Genomic DNA, 15,206 nt, shown 5'->3' on the forward strand with positions numbered 1-15,206 from the left:
CAAAGTGAGTTTGGGGAATTAAAAATGTAAAATAATCCAGGTGTCAGTGGGTCATGTATAAAATCCTATCTACTTGGGAAGCTGAGATCAGGAGGATCACAATTGAGATTATCACCAGCAAAATTTACCAAGACTCCATCTCAATCAACAACTGAGCACAGTGGCACATGCCTGTCACCCCAAGTTCCACAGGTGTCTCACATTGGGAAGATTACACTTCCTTGCCAATCTGGGATAGGGATACCATGACAATCCATCTCAGTGGAGAAAAGTTGAGCATCATGGGATGTGCCTGTAATCCCAGATATGGTGAGAAGCATAAATAGAAGGATTGCAGTCCCGGATGGCCCCATTAAAAAGCGAGATCCTATATCCATACTGTCTAAGAAGTGTGAAGACCTGAGTTCAAATACCACTGCTGCCTCCCAAAAGAGTACAAAATAATTTTCAATAAGAAGCAACAAAACAATTGTATCAATCAAAAGAACATCAAGGAGGTAAGGAACATTCAAAGATTGATGTAACCTATGTATTAAGTTTAATGTTTATTCTGGGTCAGAATAGTTGTAACCAAGGAGTTAGAAACATAAAATAGATTCTAGACTTGTGCACTTATACTGATCTGATAGAAAGTCCTATCAATGAAATTGAAATCATGAAAAACCTACAGTTATTGAAAATGGCAAGATCGAAATTCTGACCAAAAAATGCTTTAGTCATAAAAATTAAAGCAACCAGCAAATCTTCTGAAACAAAAGATAATAAATATGGGTAAGATCCTAATCATTGTAAAGTTACCCATTTTTAATTGTTTATTGGGGATGAGGATTGAACACATTTCAAATGATATCTAAGAGTGCAAGCTGGTTATCTAGCTATTTATTTGTAATTTGAAATCATTCTCTGAGATAACTTCAATGTAGTCACTCAGCACATCTGTCACGTAAGCAACACCTCAATTTCATAGACAAGGGCAAGAAGGTTCAAATAAATGAAGCGATTTGGCAGTTGGTGGAAATGAGAGGAAATAGACTTACATTTCTGTCTGTAAATCGAGTATTGTTTGACAAACACCTTCCTGATAAAACAGTTGGTCACATCTCTACTGTACTGTGACAAGTTGAGCTATTACAGGGAATGTTAAATTTCAATATTCAATTACATATTTCCTTAAGACAGCAATGTAATATAGTTTGCATTATTTTATATGTGAACATTTGATTTATGTAATTTACTGAGAAAGTATGGAAAGTACACAAAAGCATTAGGATGCTACGAACTTGGAGATCTACATGATGTATCATTTTTTGTTTTTTTCCTCTTTACTATTTTCTTTCATGACTCACAAATATGATGAAATTGGCCTTAAGTAATCAGTTATATATATTTTTAATCTCACAGCAAGCAAGCACAAATAATATTGATGTTTGTTTCTCTAAGATAAACAAAACTATCTAACTTCATTTAATCCCATAACATGCCTGGTACATAACAAATAATTTTGCAGGTTCTTTAAGGATAAAGCTGGATAGTTTATTGAGTTAGACAAGTGTAAAGTGAGAGGGTAGAGCCCCCAGTGTTGAGGAGCAATCCCAAAAGTGGGTGCCCCTCATTTTGCATTTTTAATGTGGTGAAGTACTTGTGTCAACCCTTGTTCTTGACATGGACTAAACAGAATAAAACTCTTTGTATTTCCTAGCATATGGTGAGTTTAAATTTATAGGGATTAAGGTCAATATTAGAAATATCCATTTATTTTTTTTCATTTTTCTTTTATTATTCATATGTGCATACAAGGCTTTGTTCATTTCTCCCCCCTGCTCCCACCCCCTCCCTTACCACCCACTCCACCCCCTCCCGCTCCCCCCCCAATACCCAGCAGAAACTATTTTGCCCTTATCTCTAATTTTGTTGTAGAGAGAGTATAAGCAATAATAGGAAGGAACAAAGGGTTTTGCTGGTTGAGATAAGGATAGCTATACAGGGCATTGACTCACATTGATTTCCTGTGAGTGTGTGTTACCTTCTAGGTTAATTCTTTTTGATCTAACCTTTTCTCTAGTTCCTGGTCTCCTTTTCCTATTGGCCTCAGTTGCTTTTAAGGTATCTGCTTTAGTTTCTCTGCATTAAGGGCAACAAATGCTAGCTAGTTTTTTAGGTGTCTTACCTATCCTCACCCCTCCCTTGTGTGCTCTCGCTTTTATCATGTGCTCATAGTCCAATCCCCTTGTTGTGTTTGCCCTTGATCTAATGTCCACATATGAGGGAGAACATACGATTTTTGGTCTTATGGGCCAGGCTAACCTCACTCAGAATGATGTTCTCCAGTTCCATCCATTTACCAGCGAATGATAACATTTCGTTCTTCTTCATGGCTGCATAGAATTCCATTGTGTATAGATACCACATTTTCTTAATCCATTCGTCAGTGGTGGGGCATCTTGGCTGTTTCCATAACTTGGCTATTGTGAATAGTGCCGCAATAAACATGGATGTGCAGGTGCCTCTGGAGTAACAGTCTTTTGGGTATATCCCCAAGAGTGGTATTGCTGGATCAAATGGTAGATCGATGTCCAGCTTTTTAAGTAGCCTCCAAATTTTTTTCCAGAGTGGTTGTACTAGTCTACATTCCCACCAACAGTGTAAGAGGGTTCCTTTTTCCCCACATCCTCGCCAACACCTGTTGTTGGTGGTGTTGCTGATGATGGCTATTCTAACAGGGGTGAGGTGGAATCTTAGCGTGGTTTTAATTTGCATTTCCTTTATTGCTAGAGATGGTGAGCATTTTTTCATGTGTTTTCTGGCCATTTGAATTTCTTCTTTTGAGAAAGTTCTGTTTAGTTCACATGCCCATTTCTTTATTGGTTCATTAGTTTTGGGAGAATTTAGTTTTTTAAGTTCCCTATATATTCTGGTTATCAGTCCTTTGTCTGATGTATAATTGGCAAATATTTTCTCCCACTCTGTGGGTGTTCTCTTCAGTTTAGAGACCATTTCTTTTGATGAACAGAAGCTTTTTAGTTTTATGAGGTCCCATTTATCTATGCTATCTCTTAGTTGCTGTGCTGCTGGGGTTTCATTGAGAAAGTTCTTACCTATACCTACCAACTCCATAGTATTTCCTACTCTTTCTTGTATCAACTTAAGAGTTTGGGGTCTGATATTAAGATCCTTGATCCATTTTGAGTTAATCTTGGTATAGGGTGATATACATGGATCTAGTTTCAGTTTTTTGCAGACTGCTAACCAGTTTTCCCAGCAGTTTTTGTTGAAGAGGCTGCTATTTCTCCATCGTATATTTTTAGCTCCTTTGTCAAAGATAAGTTGCTCATAGTTGTGTGGCTTCATATCTGGATCCTCTATTCTGTTCCACTGGTCTTCATGTCTGTTTTTGTGCCAGTACCATGCTGTTTTTATTGTTATTGCTTTGTAATATAGTTTGAAGTCAGGTATTGTGATACCTCCTGCATTGTTCTTTTGACTGAGTATTGCCTTGGCTATTCGTGGCCTCTTGTGTTTCCATATAAATTTCACAGTAGATTTTTCAATCTCTTTAATGAATGTCATTGGAATTTTTATGGGAATTGCATTAAACATGTAGATTACTTTGGGGAGTATCGACATTTTTACTATGTTGATTCTACCAATCCATGAGCATGGGAGATCTCTCCACTTTCTATAGTCTTCCTCAATCTCTTTCTTCAGAAGTGTATAGTTTTCCTTGTAGAGGTCATTCACATCTTTTGTTAGGTTTACACCTAGGTATTTGATTTTGTTTGAGGCTATTGTAAATGGAATTGTTTTCATACATTCTTTTTCCGTTTGCTCATTGTTAGTGTATAGAAATGCTAATGATTTTTCTATGTTGATTTTATATCCTGCTACCTTGCTATAGCTATGGATGATGTCTAGAAGCTTCTGAGTAGAGTTTTTTTGGTCTTTAAGGTATAGGATCATGTCATCTGCAAATAGGGATATTTTGACAGTTTCTTTACCTATTTGTATTCCTTTTATTCCTTCTTCTTGCCTAATTGCTCTGGCTAGGAATTCCAGTACTATGTTGAATAGGAGTGGAGATAGTGGGCATCCTTGTTTGGTTCCTGATTTTAGAGGGAATGGTTTTAATTTTTCTCCGTTAAGTATAATGCTGGCTGTAGGTTTGTCATATATAGCTTTTATAATGTTGAGGAACTTTCCTTCTATTCCTAGTTTTCTTAGAGCTTTTATCATGAAATGATGTTGGATCTTATCAAAGGCTTTTTCTGCATCTATTGAGATGATCAAGTGGTTTTTGTCTTTGCTTCTGTTAATGTGGTTTATTACGTTTATTGATTTTCGTATGTTGAACCACCCCTGCATCCCTGGGATGAAGCCTACCTGGTCGTGGTGAATAATCTTTTTGATGTGTTGCTGAATTCGATTTGCCATTATTTTGTTGAGGATTTTTGCATCAATGTTCATTAAGGAGATTGGTCTCTAGTTCTCCTTTTTGGAGGTGTCTTTGCCTGGTTTTGGGATAAGTGTAATACTGGCTTCATAAAATATGTTTGGCACTTTTCCTTCCCTTTCTATTTCATGGAACAGTTTAAGGAGGGTTGGTATCAGTTCTTCTTTAAAGGTCTGATAGAATTCAGCAGAGAATCCATCAGGTCCTGGACTTTTCTTTTTGGGGAGACTCTTGATTGCTGCTTCAATTTCATTTTGTGTTATAGGTCTATTCAGGTGATTAATTTCCTCTTGGTTCAGTTTTGGATGATCATATGTATATAGAAATCTGGCCATTTCTTTTCAATTTTCAAATTTATTTGAATATAGGTTCTCAAAGTAGTATCTGATGATTTCCTGGACTTCCATGGTGTTTGTTGTTATCTCCCCTTTTGCATTCCTAATTCTACTAATTTGGGTTTTTTCTCTCCTCATTTTAGTCAGGTTTGCCAGGGGTCTATCGATCTTGTTTATTTTTCAAAGAACCAACTTTTTGTTTCATTAATTCTTTGTATGGTTTTTTTGGTTTCTATTTCATTGATTTCAGCTCTTATTTTTATTATTTCTCTCCTTCTATTTGTTTTGGGATTTGCTTGTTCTTGTTTTTCTAGGAGTTTGAGATGTATCATTAGGTCATTGATTTGGGATCTTTCAATCTTTTTAATATATGCACTCATTGCTATAAACTTTCCTCTCAGGACTGCCTTAGCTGTGTCCCATAGGTTCCGGTAGGTTGTGTTTTCATTTTCATTGACTTCTAGGAACTTTTTAATTTCCTCTTTTATTGCATCGATGATCCATTCTTCATTAAGTAATGAGTTATTTAGTTTCCAGCTGTTTGCATGTTTTTTGTCTTTACTTTTGTTGTTGAGTTCTACTTTTAGTGCATTGTGGTCAGATAGTATGCATGGTATTATTTCTATTTTCTTATATTTGCTGAGGCTTGCTTTGTGCCCTAGGATATGATCTATTTTGGAGAAGGTTCCATGGGCTGCTGAGAAGAATGTATATTGTGTAGAGGTTGGATGAAATGTTCTGTAGACATCTACTAGGTCCACTTGATCTATTGCATATTTTAGATCTTGGATTTCTTTATTGAGTTTTTGTTTGGATGACCTATCTATTGATGATAATGGGGTGTTAAAGTCTCCCACAACCACTGTGTTGGCGTTTATATATGCTTTTAGGTCTTTCAGGGTATGTTTGATGAAATTGGGTGCATTGACATTGGGTGCGTACAGATTGATGATTATTATTTCCTTTTGGTCTATTTCCCCTTTTATTAGTATGGAATGTCCTTCTCTATCTCGTTTGATCAATGTAGGTTTGAAGTCTACTTTGTCAGAGATAAGTATTGCTACTCCTGCTTGTTTTCGGGGGCCATTGGCTTGGTAAATCTTCTTCCAGCCTTTCATCCTAAGCCTATGCTTATTTCTGTCGGTGAGATGAGTCTTCTGTAAGCAACAAATTGTTGGATCTTCTTTTTTAATCCATTTTGTCAAACGGTGTCTTTTGATGGGTGAATTAAGTCCATTAACATTAAGTGTTAGTACTGATAGGTATGTGGTGATTCCTGCCATTTAGTTATCTTAGTTGTTTGAAGGTTTGATTGTGTGTACCTAACTTGATGCTATTCTCTACTGTCTTGCTTTTTCTTATCCTGTGGTTTGGTGCTGCCTGCCTTTTCATGGTTAAGTTGGGTGTCACTTTGTGTGTGCAGGATCCCTTGCAGAATCTTTTGTAATGGTGGCTTTGTGGTCACATATTGTTTTAGTTTCTGCTTATCATGGAAGACTTTTATTGCTCCATCTATTTTGAATGATAGCTTTGCTGGGTAGAGTATCCTGGGGTTGAAGTTATTTTCATTCAGTGCCCGGAAGATCTCACCCCACGCTCTTCTTGCTTTTAATGTTTCTGTTGAGAAGTCTGCTGTGATTTTGATGGGTTTACCTTTGTACGTTACTTGTTTTTTCTCTCTTACAGCCTTCAATATTCTTTCCTTAGTTTCTGAACTTGTTGTTTTAATGATGATATGTTGTGGAGTAGTTCTATTTTGATCTGGTCTGTTTGGTGTCCTGGAGGCCTCTTGCATTTGTATGGGAATATCTTTCTCTAGATTTGGGAAATTTTCCGTTATTATTTTGTTGAATATATTACGCATTCCGTTCGCTTGCACCTCTTCTCCTTCTTCGATGCCCATGATTCTCAAGTTTGGTCTTTTGATGGAGTCAGTGAGTTCTTGCATTTTCTTTTCACAGGTCTTGAGTTGTTTAATTAATAGTTCTTCAGTTTTTCCTTTAATTACCATTTCATCTTCAAGTTCTGAGATTCTGTCTTCTGTTTGTTCTATTATGCTGGATTGGCCTTCCATTTTGTTTTGCAGTTCTGTCTCGTTCTTTTTTCTGAGGTTTTCCATATCCTGGCTGTTTTCTTCTTTATTGTTGTCTATTTTTGTCCTGAGTTCATTTATCCATTTATTCATTGTGTTCTCTCTTTCAGTTTGGTGTTTATACAGTGCTTCTATGGTTTCCTTTATTTCTTCTTTTGCTTTTTCAAATTCTCTATTTTTATTGTCTTGGAATTTCTTGAGTGTCTCCTGTACATTTTGATTGACCCTATCCAGTATCATCTCTATAAAATTCTCATTGAGTACTTGTAGTATGTCTTCTTTTAAATTATTCTTGTGGGCTTCATTGGGTCCTTTGGCATAGTTTATCTTCATTTTGTTGGAGTCTGGATCTGAGTTTCTGTTCTCTTCATTCCCCTCTGGTTCCTGTACTAATTTTTTGCTGTGGGGAAACTGGTTTCCTTGTTTTTTCTGTCTTCCTGTCATTGTCCTTGGTGTTGTTACTGTCCCTGTACTGTGTGTAATTAAGTATTTTCTAGCTTGTAATAATAACAATGGTAATATTGAGAATGGAAGAGTGAGCTGAGATGGAAAGCAAGAAGTTAAAGAAAAGGGGAAAACAAATATACAGACAAGAGGGAGAAAGCAGAACAAGGTATCAGACAAGAGAGTTTGAAAGGTATAAACAGGGAGTGTTAGTGTACTAATCGACAGTAAGCTGAACAGACAATAGAGAGACAGAGAGAGGATTGAAAATCAAAGATAAAAAAATAAAAAATAAGTATATGAAAGTAATATCTATTTATAAAAATGAATTAAAATAAAATGGAAAATAGAAAATTAAAAAAAAAAAAACCAAAAAACTTCCAAGTTTATATGCATTGCAATTTCAGTCTTAATAATTTGGATGTCCGTCTCAATCTCCAGTCCTGGAGTTGGTGCCTCAGATGTTGTTCTGTAGTTGTCTCATCAAAGGGGATGCATAAAGTAGAACAAAACTATACTCACACACACACAGAATAAAAAAAAAAAAAAGTCCCACCAAGTGTCCCCAGCTCAAATGCAATACAGTTTCAGTAAGTTTTTCGGCTTGCAGGTGTAATTCGGTTGTTCTCTCATCAAAGGTAGGGAGAAAAAGAAAAAAAAGCCTCTGGAGGCAGTTCTGAGAGTGGTATCTGCAACTGTGGCTTGCCTGCCTGCTGCTCTCAGCCTGTAGCTGGCTGTGTTATTTATGCAGATCTCTGGGGTGAGCTAGCACTCACCTGGTCCCACAAGCTTTGTTTGCTCAGAGTTCTCCTGTGCGGGGGGGGGGGGCCTCTGCTACAGCCTTTCCCCTTTCCAAGCACTGGAAAAGGTGACACTGCCCCGCGTTGTCAGGCCTGCGTGTTTATTTACAGTTCACGTGGGAAGTGGGTCTTCCCTCCTCTCACAAGCGTCCCCGCTCCTGGTTGCTGGGTGCACCCCGCTCCCGCCAGAGCCTCTCTGGCCCGCCCGGCTCGTTTATTTACAGTCCCGGGAAGGATTCCCTTCCCCCAATCTTCAGCGCTCAGGGCGCCCCACCCTCTTTCTAGCGTGTCTTAACTGTTCTTATTGCTTATTACTCAGTTTCTCTTTTTTTCCCGGGTGGAGGTCAGTCTGTCCAGGGGGCTATACTGCTCTGGCCCAGGCTTGTCTGTGGGGCTACCGCGGTACCGCAAAGCTCACCTGGTCCACGTCTTCCCAAACCGTATGGGCGCCGGCCACTGGCGGACCCGGGGGCCCTCCTCGGTTCTCCATTTAACGTGAAGTGGAGATTCTCTGCGCCGGCAGCGCCAGTTACCCCTATCTTCCTGCAGGTCCTCCAAGACCAGAGTATTCACAGCCCTTGATTTTCACCTATTCCAGACACCCTCCCCTTTCGGACACACACCAGTCCTTAACTTTCTGATTAGATGCTGTGTATTCCTAGAAGAAAAATATGTTAGCATGATAATGTCTGTTTGGCCTCACATATAGAACAATCACTGACACGTGTGTTTAAGTGGCCATCTCTATTATGAAAGTTAAAAACTTACTTTAGACTTTACCTCTTTCATTAATTTAAATATTGCATACATTCCACATTGGTTTTTGTAAAATACTGAGCAGATACTATGGTGGTAAACAAGGCATAGGAATCTCCTGTTTCAATACATACTATATTCATTTGGGGAAATTAGAAAATAAACGTGAAGATTCTTGATTTCAACTTTGGACAAGGTGTGGTGGAGGTCTTTATCAGACATCTAAGTGAAAAGGGCAAACAGATGACTTGATATATGAACCTAATCCTGTTTTCCTAGTCTATTATTACTAAGGTGGAATACAGCTAAAGTTAAACTTAACTAGTTGACAGAATCTTTTCCCAATCTGATTCCCTTTACTTGCAATCTTTGAGACTACCACCCTTCTTGATTCTGTCAAATGAGAATCAAGCATGGGCATTATTTCTAGGTCATGTACTTCCTCTATGCTAACTCCAATTAGTTATCTACTCCTGACAGAGGGAGAGAACAGAAATGTGTCCAGCAAAAACAAAATTAACTTTGCAGCAAAAACAAAATTAACTTTGCATAAAAAACCTACACTAAGAGACATCTTCAGGAAAAACCTGCTCACTAAGAAAGTCACCCCATAAAACTAGCAGAGATTACTCATCCAGCATATGAGCAAATTTCAAGATAAGACCACATGGATTATGAAAACCAGATAATATGCCTCCAAAAGCATGAAAACTTGAACATATTCAGGTATTATTTTCTGCTCTCCCTGCCGAATTCATCCATAACCTGGAATGTTTTGATAGATGGCAAACTGATCTTTCTTGTTACATTATGAGGTCTTCAAAAGGGTCTTCCTCCAGTACAGATTTAGGCAGACAACAAGCCTTTATGAAATGTGAATAATCTCAAAACAACTTCTGTTAACTGGACTAAAATCCCTTGCACAGTGTTACTCCTAGCTTTATTTCTATTCACATCTCCCACATCTTTTTATCTAGAATTTCATGCTTCAGCCATTATAATAATTTTAATTCCCTGTCACTGAATGTTATATAAATTCTCATAAGCTGCTTTCTTTGCCTTGCATAACCTTTCTATAGTGTCCCTCTCTCCTTTATCTCAAGAATTACTCCATCATTTATTTCTTTCCTTTCACTTAGTGATCATATTATCAGTTGTGAATATACTATCTTTACAACATGTATGTTTCAATTTCCTTCAAGTAATTGTGACTAATGGTTTTATTAAATTGTATAACATAAATAAGGGAGAGACAGCTCTTATGCATATTCCATAATGTGATCCATGGCATGTTCTTATGAAAAATAATAGAGCATTTATTTTTGTCTTTAGAGAAACTGGATCAACTACACAGCCAGACTCCATGATTTTCCACTCTCTTGTGGTCTGCCAGACTCAGATTTATTCTGCATGTCTCTTTCTTTGTATAAATCTGCTCACTTACATTTTGTGCCTTACTTCCTACCACTTTCCCCACACAGTGATAAAAGAAAAATGATTAGAAGATATAAAACAATCACCAAATAAATAGGAGAAATTCAAGAGCTACACTTCATGGTTACTGGGAAAATTTTACTAACATGGTAAAATAAGGGCACAATTTTTTTTTAATTTATAGCAACAGAGATTTAAAGAATGCTCCTTTGATGATGCAGCAAAATAAATACTTGCTTTAGCAAGTATATGCCTTAACTTAAAATGGGGATGATGCAATGGATTCACTAAGGGAAGGAGAATAGTAAATGATTTTCTCCCTACTACAGGTGTTTTCATATTACAAGAAGGTCTTTAAGAGAGAATAGGAGCTTTAAGCACTCACATTTATGTGGAATTATGCATATGACTCTGGGAATCCTTACTGAGTTAAAATATTCGAATCTGTGTTATAAAATGTGAGTGCATTGATTTAAAAATGTTTAACTCATACTTAGATTCTACAAGAGATATTGAAATACATGTTAAATTACCAAGTTACAAGGCTTTGAAAATAATCACCCTAAAATTCATCAGCATAAAAATCCTAATATCAAAAGCAACAGGCATTAAATACATGTTTGTTGAATGTTTGTGGAAACTAAGACCTGAAAAGTTTATGCTTTTTTAAATAAATAAATCTTGGTAGAACAGATAAGAGTAGCTGGAACACAAACAGAATCATAAAAATTTGTAGCGTAAAAGAAAACTAGCTCTGAAACCAGAGAGAAATGAAAAGAAGGGAAAGTTAGGGCAAAGATAAAGAGTAAGTCTTTGCTAAATTGACAATAATCAGACATGGACTATATGACTATTCATTATTCTCTCAGTAATCAAATAAAAACTATCATTAAATGTGCTTGCAGGCTGAAATGTGTTTTGGAATACTAAAGAGCATGAACATTATTTCAGGAATTGGCAGTAGAATAATGAAAAATCATGTGAAATGAGAAAAGATCAGGAGACTTTCCTTAGAATTTGGGAGTGGGGTTTTCCATGGAAGATGTAGCAAGACAAGAACGGGTCATAGGAAAAGAATAATGCGTCACTGGACAGTCTGTATAGACAACTTTATTTCACTTACTCTGATACTTTAATTTTGTTCTTTTTGGAATTCTTAGTCATTAAACCTGCAATGATTTTCCAAAAGGGGCTTAGAAACATGCCCGTATCTTTAAATGTCCCTCTATAATTTATCATTCAGTCTAAAGCCTCAGTAAAATATTGTTTAATTCTTCCAAAAATATTTGCGTTGTATTTCTGTTTCTGAGACCTTGAGCTAGGGGTGTGTGTGTGTGCGTGTGTGTGTGTGTGTGTGTGTGTGTGTGTGAAGAGACAAGAGAGGCTACCCTTTCTGCCATAGAATTTTGAAATAAATAGCAGAGACATTTACTAATCAAATAATTACAGAGATATATGAAATTGTAACTGCAGATTTACTGTAAAGTAAATGTATATGGTACATTGAAATCAAATATTAGGAAAATCCAAACTCATCAGAATGGCTGTTGGAATGCTTTGTTGAGAATGTGACATTTGGTGTATATTCAGCAGGTAGATGAGTATGAATTAGATAAGAAAATGTAGATAGAGGACAAAACTCCTGGTAAAGTGAAGTGTATCTGTCTAATGGGAAGATACAGAATATTGAACAAAAGTTAATATAAGGAATTCTTGACTCTAATAAGGATCAGACTTGTGAGTGACTGGTTAGTAAGAAGTAAATAAAACTTAAACAATTCGTGAATGGAAGTTAAAATTGGCAGACGCTATCCTGGTAGCAGAGGTGGGTACCCAAGTAATGTCCCACTTCTCTCCAAGTGCAAAAGTGAGGACTTGTCAGAGAAGACACAGCTTTTTGTTGTTGTTCCAATGGGAATGTGCTAAAATTCTTTTTCCCAGAGTGTCAAGGAAAGTTGTTCCCTAGAATGTGTTTCTTAGGAAGAATTTCTCTACAAAATAAGCTTTGGAGCTTATCTGTTAGTCCTGAGATGCTCATTTCTACAAACTGCAAGATTATTGTTCTATGGAAGCCATGTGTACTGCAGTGCCTGGCACTGGAGAAGACATCCATGCTGCAGAGGCTGGTATATCTACAGCACCCTGCCTGGAGGAATGTGTCAGAACACAAAGAAAAGGTCTTTCTTTCTGCAAAGTCTTTTACTATCCTCTACTGATAAAACTTACAAGTATGCCAGATGGCTAAGGAAAAATAGTGCCTACCTCCAATCCTGACATGGTCAATGATGTATAGATTTGGTTTTGGCAGACAATAAATTAATAACTGTCCAAGAAACTGATTGTGTAGAAGGAGGGTCTTGGCTGGTAAAACAAAACAGATTTGAGGAAATCACTCAAGAATTATAAGAACTTTTTGAGGGAGATGTGGTTGTGGGTGCAGCAGAGCTTTGTTCTATTCACCCCTTCTCCTGAATCACCGCTGTTTGCTCCCATCAAGAAACAAGTCATTCAGGAAACTGCACTTTAGCCATGGCTTTCAAAGATACTGGAAAAAACCCTGTGGAGCCAGAGGTGGCAATTTACCAAATTTCAAATCACCCTCACCAGCCGCAATGTGAAGTTTCTGGAGAAGGTGGGTGCTGACTTGAACAGAGGAAAAGAACCTCAAAGTGACAGGACCGGTCCGCATGCTGACCAAGACTTTGAGAATCAATACAAGTAAAACACCTTGTGGTGAAGGTTCTAAATGTGGGATCGGTTCCAGATGAGAATCCACAGCAACTCATTGACTTGCACAGCCCTTCTGAGATTGTTAAACAGATTACTTCCATCAGTACTGAGCCAGGAGTGGAGGTTGAAGTCACTACTGCAGATGCCTGAGTCAATAATTTTACTTAATTTAATAAACTGGCGTATAAATTGTTAAAAAGAAAAAAAGAGTTAGTAGAAGTTATTCTCCTCATGGATTTTAGTTTAAATATAATTTAATGTTTCTGTAATATAGAAAGGTGTTCACATATTAAAACAGAAATACACAAGACTCAGAGTAGTGGGTATATGGCCTGGGTTGTACCTAACAAATCTCTCTGAACTTCAGACTCTTTATAAAATGAGGTATCTGAAGTTAAATTAATAGTAACAAGTATGTGCTAATATATTTTCAATAATATTTATTACAACCCTCAATATGCTGTATTTCCCTACTGTCTTTGAAGAAGGAGTGCAGTCTTGGGAGTTTCCACAGCCCCCTCAGCAGGTCTTAGAGACAGACATCTCCCCATAGACAAGACTGATGATACCCTCACCAATGCACACCAGATAACAGAGTGTGACAAGTATTTTAAATGACTGTTACTGAATGCAAAGCAATAAATTAAGATGAGAAGGACCCAAAGTTGCAGAGAGTGTATTAGAATATTCAACTCAACATAAAGAGGATAATTTAACCCAAAGTATTATCTCAAAAGAGCTGAAGTCAGAGAAGTATTTATTATAGTGTGAAAGGGAAATCCATTACGTTCCTTTGACTTCATGATTTTCAAACAATGGCACCTGCCAATACCGTGTAATATGGAGATGAAAATTAGCATTAAAAATATTGTCAGTTTGTAAACTTACCTTAATGATATTTTTAATACATCTAATTAACAAGGGGATGATGAATCTAAACAATAGTTTAATGTTGTTTTCCTGAAATACTGCTTCACATGCATACACTGAAAGGGAGGGAGAAATTTAGTTAAATGTAAAGGTGATCCCTTATGCAAGTCATGAATTTTTTTAAAAAGCCCTGTTCAATACAGCTCTTTGTAATTCCAGATTTTTCCCTCAAATCTTGTTATTTTTGTGTTTTTAAATGTCTTAGGAAGATGGTGCCAAGTCACCAATATAAGCACCATTTTCCATGAATTTCTGGTTCATAAAGTATAGTTTGGACAACATATCAATAATCATTTTCAATAGATTTTATGTCTAGATTGGCCAAATACAAGATGTGAATCCTTGTGTATTTGTTGTATCTTTTAGGGAGACAAAAGTGAAAGGAGGATTTTCTGTATAACAGTACCTTGTGTTTAATGCCAACTGTTTTCCAGGTAGCTGCTTGTGTTTTCCATTTAATTAATTTAAAGTTGTCCTTTCCTCTGTTGCTTTGGTAAATGGTAACATTACAAGTGACCTACATTTTTGACTTACATCATATGGTTTTTGGAGTACATTGTTTCAAATTAATGCAAAGAATTGAGCAATTTCTTGAGAAGATTTTTGTAGTAACTTTTATTTCATACCTTACTTTGACAATATCTTTTTTGATATCCCTCATCCTTATTCCATGATCAATCCAATTTAGATAACCATACAAAAATAAAAAATAATTTCCATTATTTTCCAATAATTGCATAAATAGTCTACTGTGTCTGCAGATGCATCTTTTGTTCTCTTCTTTGATATGGCTGACAAATGTTTTCTTAGGGACATGTTAGATTTTCAGTCATCACTCCATTAAATTCTATGGAGAAAATATATCTAGAATAAACAGAACATAAATGAAGAGAGGAGTTTTAGCAAACAGAGCATCACTCAGTGATTACCAATACTACAGTAGAGCTCCAACTAAAGGGAAGCTAGCAAAGATCATCACGGCATTAACCACCAAAATCAGAAGTTTGTGTACTTCCACCTGATGCACTTGTCAGAGTTTCAAAGGAAAACACCACAGTCAAGGATTAGATGCAAGAATAATTTTATTCAAATATAGAACAAAGAAATCAATGCCATTTCTACCACTATGCATAGGTCCCCTACAGCTAGTGTTCCCATTTCCATTCTAATCTGGGGGATTGGTACCAGTGTGAAAGGGGAGGATATATGGAAAGGGTGTAGGAAGGTGAATATGGTAC

At 36.8% G+C, this 15,206-nt stretch overlaps 1 long non-coding RNA gene and 1 pseudogene across 2 annotated transcripts in view; both read left to right on the plus strand.

Moving 5' to 3' along the window:
- The window catches only part of LOC141424646 (uncharacterized), a 58,499-nt gene that overhangs the window by 29,924 nt on the left and 13,369 nt on the right, over positions 1–15,206 (plus strand). The gene's annotated exons all lie outside the window — the stretch shown is intronic.
- LOC141424645 (small ribosomal subunit protein uS10 pseudogene) lies at positions 12,838–13,188 on the plus strand (annotated as a pseudogene).

The sequence above is a fragment of the Castor canadensis genome, chromosome 7 (assembly GCF_047511655.1).
Source record: "Castor canadensis chromosome 7, mCasCan1.hap1v2, whole genome shotgun sequence".
Lineage (NCBI taxonomy): Eukaryota > Metazoa > Chordata > Mammalia > Rodentia > Castoridae > Castor > Castor canadensis.